We start from the raw sequence: 10,718 nt of genomic DNA, 5'->3' as shown, positions 1-10,718 counted from the left end.
TGCAAATGGATCTCCAGTTTTGCCAGCACCATTTATTAAACAAACATTCTCTTCCCCATTTAATGGATTTGGGGCCTTTGTCAAAGATCAGCTGACTATATATAGATCGATGTATGTTTTAAATCTTAAAAATCTTCTCTGCAAAAAAATTATGTCTATACACTTAAATTTAGAATTTTTAAGTTCATTAAGATCCATAACTCCAAGTGTTAATAAATTTATATTGCATTAAGTTACAATTACAATTATTTTTTCAAGTTCTTTTTTTTGTGTGCATATTATTTAATACTAGAATTAGACAGGATTAAATTAGTTCTATAGGAGCTCTTGTGGCATAGTGCCTAAGGTATTTGATTGCTAACCAGAATGCTGGCAATTCAAACCCATCAGCCACTCCTCGGAAGGAAGATTGGGCAATCTACTTCCGTAGTGATACCACCTTGGAAACCCAAGAAGGGGTCTCTATGAGTCGGATCTGACTCGATGGCGTTGAGGGTTTCTTTTTTTTTTATGATTAAATAAGTTCTATATTTTTCATTTCTATAGGCACAAGAATTGAGAAATTATATTTACATAAATAAGTAAAAGAGAAGTAAAAGAGAATGGAAGTTTTATTACAGCAATGTTACTGTCATCAATTCTTTAACTCCTCCTAAGTTATATGTCCACTACTTGCCTGTTCAGTTTTTCATAATATGGTGGCTTGCATGCTGCTGTGGTGCTGGAAGCTATGCCATTGTTATTTCAAATACTACCAGGGTCCCCCATGGTGGACCGTTTTCAGACTAAAACACTAGGAAGGATGTGACAGTCCACTGAAAACCTTACAAATAGCAGAACCATTTTCTGATGCATTGCTGAATGATGAGCCTGTCAGGTTGGAAGGCACCCAGAATACAACTGGTGAAAAGCTGCCTCCCAAAGTAGAGTTGACCTTAATAAGGTGGATGGAATAACATCATTTGCTGACGTGGCATGACTCAAAATGAGAGGAAACAGCTGCAAACATCCATTAATAATCAGATCATGGAATGTACAAAGCATGAATCTAGAAAAATTGGAAGTTGTCAAAAATGAAATGGAACATTTGATTATTAATACCCTATGCATTAGTGAGCTGAAATGGACTGGTATTGGCCATTTTGAAACAGACAATCCTATGGTCTACTCTATTAGAAATGATGAATTAAAGAGGAATGACATGGCATTCATTATCAAAAAGAACATTTCTAGATGTATACTGAAGTACAATGCTGTCTGTCAGTGATAGGATAATATCCATACACCTAGAAGGATGATCAGTTAACAACTACTGTGGCAGTTAAGGTTGTGTGTCAATTTGGCTGGGCCATCATTTTGAGTTGCTTGGCAACTGGATATAGTTATTCCCCATGATGAGATTGTAATCACCTCCATGCTGGACACTGCTGGAAGATGTTAATCAGTGGAAAAGAAATTGTCTTTGGGGTGTGCCCTGTTTCCAGTACATATGGAAGAGCTTTGGGAAAGATCTCTAGCTTTTTGGCACATCTGGATCCTGTATTTGGCTGAGTCTTGGCCTGCCATGTTACCTGACAATCTTGGGATTGTGCTGTTTTATCTGTCAACCTTGGGTTTCTCAGCTTCAGCAACCAGGAGCTGCATGAGTCAGAAAAAGCCTTTAACACCAATGGGCCTGGAATAGGAGGCAGAGCTAAAGCCCAAGGTTGAGGGGCCTTCATCCAGCCCCTAGAGCTGTCACTTTGAACACAGACGTCTGGTCTACTAAACTGTAAGAGCACAAATGCCTGTTTATTAAAGTCTCCTGCTTGTGGTATTTCTGTTATGCACTAGAGAACCAAGACAATTGCTATTACTCAAATTTGTGCAACAACATTAAAACCAAAGATGAAGAAATTGAAGATTTTTACCAAATTCTGACATCTGAAACACACAATGAAGATGCACTGGTAATTGCTAATGATTGGAGTGCAAAAGTTGGAAACAAAGAAGAAACATTAGTACTTGGAAAATACGGCCTTGGTGACAGACATGATGCTGGAGGTCTCATGACAGAATTTTGCAAGACCAATGACTTATTCACTGAAAATACCTTTTTCAACAAAATAAACAGCAATTACACAGACTGACCTTGACAAATAGAATACATAGGAATGAAATTAACTACATCTGTGGGAAGAGACAATGGGGAAGCTTAATATCATATGTCAGAACAAGGCTGGGGGCTGACTGTGGAACAAACAATCAATTGCTCATATGCAAGTGTAGATTGAAACTGAAGAAAATTAAAACAAGTCAACGAGAGACAAACTACAATGTTGAGTTTATCCCACCTGAATTTAGAGACCATCTGAAAAAAGGATTTGACCTATTTTAACACCAATGACTGAAGACCAGACAATTTGTGGGAAGACATCAAGGACATCATACATGAAGAAAGCAAAAGGTCATTAAAAAGTAAAGAAAGAAAAAGACCAAAATGGATGTCAGAAGAGGCTCTGAAACTTACTCTTGAAAGGAGAGTATCTAAAGCAAATGGAAGAAATGGTGAAGAAAAAGTTGAACAGAATATTTCAAAGTGTGGTTTGAGAAGACAAAGTAAAATATTAAAATGAAATGTGCAAAGACCTGGAGTTAGAAAACCAAAAGGGAAGAACACACTTGGCATTTCTCATGCTGAAAGGACTGATAAAAAAAACCTCAAGCCTCGAGTTGCAATATTGAAGGAGTCTATGGGCAAAATATTGAACAATGCAAAAAGCATCAAAAGAAATCACAGTCACTGTATCAAAAAGAATTGGTCAACATTCAACTACGTCAGAAAGTAGCACATGATCAAGAACCAATGGTGTTGAAGGAAGAAGTCCAAGCTGCATTGAAGGCATTGAAGAAAAACAAGGCTCCAGGAATTGACAGAGTACTAATTGAGATGTCTCAACAAATGGATGCAGCACTGGAAGGGCTCACTTGTCTATGCCAAGAAATTTGGAAGTCAGCTACCTGGCCAACTGACTGAAAGAAATACATATTGGTGTGCCCATTCCTAATAAACCTTATATAACACAATGTGGAAATTATCCAGTAACATTAATGTCATATGCAAGTAAAATTAAGCTGAAAATAACTAAAAAATGGTTGTAGTAGGAAGTACTTAGACAGGAAACTGCCAGAAATTCAAGCCACATTCAGAAGGGAATGTGAAATGAGGGATATCATTGCCGATATTGGATGAATCTGGGTTGAAAGCAGAGACTACCAGAAAGATATTTACCTATGTTTTATTAACTATGTAAAGGCATTAGACTGTGTGGTTCATGACAAGTCATGAATAACATGGAGAAGAATGGGAATTCCAGAACACTTAATTAGGCTCATGAGGAGCCTGGACATAGACCAAGAGACAATCTTTTGAACAGAATAAGGGGATACTACATTGTTTAAAATCAGGAAAGGTGTGCATCAGAGTTGTATCCTTTCTCCATACTTATTGAATCTGTATGTTGAGAAATAATCTGAGAAGCTGGATTATGCAAAGAAGAATGAAACATCAGAATTGGAGGAAGACTCATTAACAACCTACAATATGCAGATGACACAATCTTGCTTGTTGAATGTGAAGAGGACTTGAATGACTTACTGATGCAGACCAAAGACAACAGTCTTCAGTAAGATTATATCTCAACATAAAGAAAACAAAAATGTTCACAACCAGCCAATAAGCAACATCATGATAAAGGGAGAAAAGATTGAAGTTGTTAAGAATTTCATTTTACTTGGACCCACAATCAACACTAATGGAAGCAGCAGTCAAGAAATAACATGACACATTATATTGAGTAAATCTACAAAAGACCTCTTTAAAGTGTTAAAGAGCAAAGATGTTACTTTGAAGACTAAGGTAAACTTGACCCAATTCATGGTCTTTCCAACTGCCTCATATGCATGTGAAAGCTGGACAGTGAATAAGGAAGACCATAGAAGAATTGGTGTATTTGAACTGTGGTGTTGGCAAAGAATACTGAACATACCATGGACTGCCAAAAGAACAAACATCTGTCCTGGAAGAAGTACAGCTGGAATGCCTCTTAGAAGCAAGAATGGCCAGAGTTCATCTCATATACTTTGGTCACGTTGTCCAAAGGAACTGGTCCCTGGAGACAGATATCATGCTTGGCACAGTAGAGGGGCAGTGAGAAAGGAGAAGACCCTCAACAAGATGGATAGACAAAGTAGTTGCAACAAAGGGCTCAAGCATAGAGACAGTTTTGCAAGTGCCACAGGACCAGGCAGTGTTTCTTTCTGTTGTATATACGGTCACTACAAGTCAGAGACAACTTGACAGCATCTAAAAACAACAACAACATGTTATATGTCAAAATAAAGTGCACTGTCGTAAAAAAGTATTTTTAATGATCTCTCAGCTGACACCATGATTAATTCATATGTATGTACATGTATGTGTGTGTGTATATATATATGTATATATATATATATATATATATATATATATATATATATGTATAGGTGAAAGCAAAGAGTGGGAAACTACCTGGGTTATCAAAGGGATTTTTACTCATTCATTATCAGTTGCCATCAGAGTAGATTCTGACTCATGGTGACCCCATGTATGTCGTAAGTAGAGTTGTGTTCCATACCGTTTGGAATGGCTGATTTTCTGGAAGTAGATAGCCAGGTCCTTTTGAGGTGCCTCTGAGTGGACTCAAATCTTTCAATTGCACCACCCAGGGACTCCTTGTTCATCGCTGATATCTTTTTATTATTTTCTGGGAAGTATGCCAGAAAAGCCTTACCCAGATTACCAAATGATTATTAGTCATAACTGTGACTCTTTTACTTGTGTGAAAGGTGCTATCAGTGTTCATTTATACCAAAAAAAAAAAAAAAAACCTCCCTGCCATCAAGCTGGATCCAACTCATAGCAACACCTCCTTGGGTTTCTGAGGCAGTATCCCTACAGAAGTAGATTGCCCAATCTGAGGAGAAGCTGGTGGGTTTGAACTGCCAGCCTTCTGGTTAGCAGTCAAATGCCTTAGGCACTATGCCACCAGAGCTCCTGTTCATTTATAGACACTCTATTTAACCCAACCAACTCAGAAAGGTGGGAAATTTGAAATAGTGTTAATTTCAATAAACTTTTGGCTGTATAATGTTGTTTTTATCTTATGTGCTTTAAATATATTTTTTGCCAAAACCTCGTAGCTGTAAAAGTGGTGTTTGAGACAGCTGGTACAAGATTGCAAGTACTGATTGTTTAATTATCAGGAACTTTATGAACCAGTTATGACATATTGGTAACTTGAAATAGGCCATGATAGGAGTATATATCCACAGAAATTGGCAAACATAGGTATCTTCCACTTTTCAAAAATTCCTTTTATGCCACTTTGCTTTTACAAAAGATGTACATTGGCACTTGTTTTCACTAACTGAAAGAAATCAGAAGAGGATTTTCTTTTTTTATGAAACAAGGAGAAAAGTGAAACTAGCATTCAGCATTTGTTTGGCAGAAAGTCATTAAAGAGGCAGCATGTGCCCACCAGCCACTCCTCGGAAGGAATACTGGGCAATCTACTTCTGTAGAGATGTTGTTGTTGTTGTCATGTGCCCTTGAGTCGGACCCAACTCATAGTGACCCCTCTTTGTGTTGCCGAGGCAGTATCACTACGGAAGATTGCCCCATCTTCTTCCAGGAGTGGCTGGTGGGTTTGAATCGCCAGCCTCCTGGTTAGCAGTCAAGTGCCTTAGGCACTAGGCTACCAGAGCTAGAGATACCACCTTGGAAACCCAAGGAGGGGTCACTATGCGACGGAACTGACTCAACGGCAATGAGTTTGAGGTTTTTTTTTTTTTTTTTTTTTTTTTTTTTAATGTACCCTGAGCAATGAGAGTGGTGTCGCCAAGCTTCTTCCTAGGGAGCTACACTCAGCATCTCAGCATCAAGTCTCCATAGCTTTGAACCTTGTGAACATTATGTATTGGTGTGTTATTTGTTATGATTTGGTAGGTTGCTTTTTAGGTCTGGGAGTGCTCAAAAAATTTTGCCATATAAAGTAATAGTAATTACATCTTCACTTTACAACATTTTGGCTTATGAAAGGATTTATAGGAACACTTTGCTTTTGGATAGTGGGGGACACCTGCATGAAAGCATTTACCAACATGCCACCAGCTGTAGGTCTGTTTAGCTCATACTTTATATAGCTGGGTTGTAAAAATCCTAAAGAAAAACATGGAAATGATTACATAAAATTCATACTAGTGGTAACTTCTGGAGGGGAGGGATGGATGTAATTGTGGAGGAGTACACAGGGCTGCTGGGAAAGGTTATATTCTCTTTTTTGGCCTACATGGTACACACTGTTATAGGAAAAAGAACACAGACTCAACTGTGTTCGGCTGTGTGAAATACGGCTTTGGCCATTTACCAAGGATCGGTATGTAGGAAGAAATGAGGGGACCAACCAGTCAGAGGCCAGGGGCTAGAATGGCTCAATATTTTTCCTTATTGCTGTAATAGGGTTTCTGTAGACATGGGTTCGCAATGAGTTGGAGCCACTCAATGGCATCTAACAACAATAATATTGTTGTAAAAATACATATAACACAACATTTGTCAAGCCAACATTTTTCAAGTGTACAATTTAGTGATATCAATTACATTAACCAGGTACCATCCATAAACCAAAACCAAACCCATTGTTTTCTGATAATTTCAACTCATATTGACCCTACAAAACAGAGTGGAACTGCCCCAGGGGGTTTCTAAGGTTATAATCATTACAGAAGCAGACTGCCACATCTTTCTCCTACAGAATGGCCGGTGGATTTGAGCTACTGACTTTTCTATTAGCAGCTTAGTGCTTAAAGACTGCAACACCAGGACTACTATGTGACACACAAAATCTTTGTCAAATTTTCCATCTCCATGAAAAGAAATGTAATGCTTCCTAAACACTGACACTCTTTTCCTGTCTCTTCTGCCCCTAGTAATCACTAATAAATTTTGGTCTCTATACTTTTGCCTCAATTCTTTTTTTTTTTTTTCCTGGTGGAACATTTATTGTTTTGTTTTTTTTTTTAAATTGTGATTTGAATGAAGATTTACAGAGCAAATTCACTTTCCATACAGCAGTTCACATACACTATGTCTCATGACATTGACCACAGTTTACCACAATGCAACAGCTCCCTTCCCACTTCCTCCCCATAGTTACCTCCTGCCAGTGTCCATCCCTCTATGTACTCCTGCACCCTGAGCTGTCTCCCTGTACATAAGCAGTCCTTCTTTTTCCCATGATTATTCTCTCCAAGGAGTGTATCTACCTGAAGTAAATGTTCAACTCATATGCCTGTCTTTTGTTTGGCTAGAAACCACAGGTGTGGGTTCAATTCCAGACCTGAAGGGCAGCTAGGGGCCATAGTCTCAGTGGTTCCATCAGGCTCTATCGGACCAGCAAACCTGGTCCCCCCCCCCTTTTTTTTTTCCTTCTGTGCAGAGAGGAAGCCCTGTGCCCATAAACAAACTTCCAAAGGCCACTGTGTTTGAAAAGAGATGAAAATATATATTTTAAAAATAAGGAGAGTCCCTCACTGTTCTCTTAGAAGAACAGAAGGGGTGAAGGGTCATGATGGCAACAGAACAGTAAGGTTGTTTTTTGTTGTTGTTAGTCAAGTTTTTTACTTTTTTTTTTAATGCATGTTATTGAAATGTAATTTATGTACAGTGAAATACACAAACCTAAAGTGACATTGGCCAATGCATTTTTTTTTTTTTTGCAGTGTTCCCTCCTCACCCCTCCCACCCCTGGCAACCAACAAAGCAAGTGTCCCTCCATATTTAAACTTTTCCTTGATCCTCCACCACAACGAACTAATACTATATTTGTCCTTCTGTGATTGATTTATTTCACTCAGCATAATGTCCATCAAGTTCATCCATATTATGTGGTGTTTTTCAGACTCTACATTATTCTTTAGTGCTTCATAGTATTCCATTATGTGTATGTACCACAGTTTGGTCATCCACTCTTTTGCTGATGGGCACATAGGTTGTTTCCATCTTTTTGCTATTGTAAATAGTGCTGCTATGAACATGAGTGTGCATATGGCTTTCCTGGCTCTCACCTCTTTAGGATATATACCTAGCAATGAGTTTGCTGGGTCAAATGGTATCTCCAATTCCAGCTTTCTAAGGAATCGCCATATTGCTTTCTGCATTGGTTGTATCACTTCACAGTCCCACCAGCAGTGTATGAGAGTCCCAATCTCTTTACAGCCCTGCCCATATTTGTTATTTTCTGTCTCGTTGAACTTTGCCATCAGTGTTGGGGTGCGATGGTATCTCATTGTTGTTTTGATTTGCATCGGTCTGATAGCCAGTGATCATGAGCATCTCTTCATGTATTTGCTGGCCACCTGAATATCCTCCTTGGTGAAGTGTCTATTCAGGTTTTCTGACTGTTTTTCAATTGGATTGTTAATTCCTTTAGTGTTGAGGTGTTGAAGTTTTCTATACATCCTAGAGATAAGTCCCTTGCCAGATATGTAATTATCGACAAATATGAATTTGTTGCTGTCATTTTTGTTGTGTGCTTTTTCATGGTGTTAATTTCTTTGTTCCATATAATTTTCTATGCTGAGCTCGTTTTGTTTATGAATCAGTTATCACTTCCTTCATTGCTATTGTTTTAGTATTTGCTAAATATTTGTTCTGGTCCTCTTTTTTGATGTGAAGGTTTATCATTTTTCTTTGAGGTTACCTTATGATTTATAGTTTTCTTCCCAAGTTTAGAACAGTCCCTTCTCTTTTGTAGTTGTCTTGACTTCCCTACCATCTAGAAGTTCTGTAATAGCACAGTTTTTTCCCTCTTTTTGGTTTGTAGTTGTCCTCACTTGTCAATTGATGTCTCTGGTTCCCTGTTTACAATCGTGTAGGCTTCTTTACTTTGGATACTTCCATAGCTGGGTTGGTTTCTGGGTTATATCATCATGTGTGTTAATAGTCAGTTGTTGCTTGCTGTTGTTGCTTCTCTGTCCAAAGGGCTCCTTTTAGCATCTCTTGAAAGGTTAGTCTGGTTTTAACAAATTCCCTTAATTTCTGCTTATCTGGAAATGTCCTAATTTCACGATCATATTTGAAGGGCAAATTCGCTGGGTACTTAATTCTTGGTTGGAAAATTTTCTCTTTCAGGGTTTTATATATAGCATCCCATTGTTTTCTAGCCTGCATGGTTTCTGTCAAGAAATCCGAGCTTAGTCTTCTTGGTTACCCCTTGTAGGTAAGTTTTGGTTTTTCCCATGCTGCTCTCATGATTCTTTCTTTGTCTTTGGTTTTGGTAAGTTTGATGATGCTATGTCTGGGTGATTTTCTTTTGGGGCATCCTGTTTGGGGTTCTTTGGACTTCCTGAATGGATATATTCTCATCTTTCATCATACCAGAAAAATTCTCTTCCAATAAATCTTTGACAATTTTCTCTGTGGTTTTATATGTCTCTTCTTGTTCTGGAATTCCGATGACACGCAGGTTATTCCTTTTAATGGCATCCCACATGAACCTTAGGTTTTCTTCATTTTGTTTTGATCTTTTTTCTGATTGATCCCTTTCCAAAGAAGTGTTCAGGTATTTGCCTTCAGTCTCCTTAATTCTGTCTTCCATTGATTCAATTCTCTCCTTTGCCTATTCAATGTCTTATCTATTTCTGAAAATTTAGTATTAATCTTTTGGATTTCTGTGTGTAGATTTTGTATCATTTCTAATTTTTCATTCATTTTGTCATTTTATTCTTGTATTGTCTTTTGAAATTGTTCTAGGGTTTTCTCTGTGTTTTCCTTGATCTGCCTCTCAATTTGTTGAAGATATCTAAATATAATTTTTTTAATTCCTTGTCAGGGACTTCCAATGTTGCGTCTTCCTTAAGGATGTGTTTTGGGTCTGGAGTCTGGTCCCTTGTTTCTTTTGCTTTATCTTGCTTCTTTGTGTGGACTGTGATGCTCTGTTTTCTCCAAGGCATTGTGATGTTTTTGTGTTTATATTTAATTAGTGATTGTATGTTGGAGTGACTTGCCCACAATTTTTGTTTTCTTTGTTTTGTTTGTATGTTACCTATGCACTCAGGGTACTGTGCTCCTCTATTCGCCGGTTGACAGCACTTATACACTCATCACCTGTCTCTTTGCCTGTTGTCAGCCTCTCCTATGTCCCTCCCAACCTTGGCAAACAGAGCCTATTCTTAAGTTCCTGAAATCCCAATGAAAATACTATCACTTTAAAATCCAGAATGATTGCCACCTGTGAAGATTCAAAATGGCTGCACCCTCAGTCACTTTAAGTATCCAAAATGGCTGCCGGGTGTAAATAATCAAAATGGCTGCACCCTCCAGACAGCCGAAAGTCAACAGCTCAAGGTGTCTCCCTCTTTCCTGCTTCCCTTCCTAGTCATAGGCCACCAGTGTTGTCATCCCTGCAGCCTTTGGTGACCAGGGCTGCTCTTTAGGTCAATTCTCAGGTCCCAACACCACTTGGAAATATTCAGGCTGTTGGTGCTGTCAGATTAGCTGACAGTCTGCAGCTCCAACCACCTCTGTACTCACTGTTTTTGTTCAGGTTTTTCCACTAGTTGGTGCCTAATCCACTTCTGTATAGTTCCTTTCAAAGCTCAGGGCTCCAGGATTGTCTTCTGTATCTCTGTCAATTGGT

Source organism: Orycteropus afer, unplaced genomic scaffold (genome assembly GCF_000298275.1).
Source record: "Orycteropus afer afer isolate SDZICR_OR568_19922 unplaced genomic scaffold, OryAfe1.0 scaffold00039, whole genome shotgun sequence".
Taxonomy (NCBI): Eukaryota; Metazoa; Chordata; class Mammalia; order Tubulidentata; family Orycteropodidae; genus Orycteropus; species Orycteropus afer.
The sequence above is the reverse complement of the archived record's forward strand: the minus strand, read 5'-3'. Positions refer to the sequence as shown.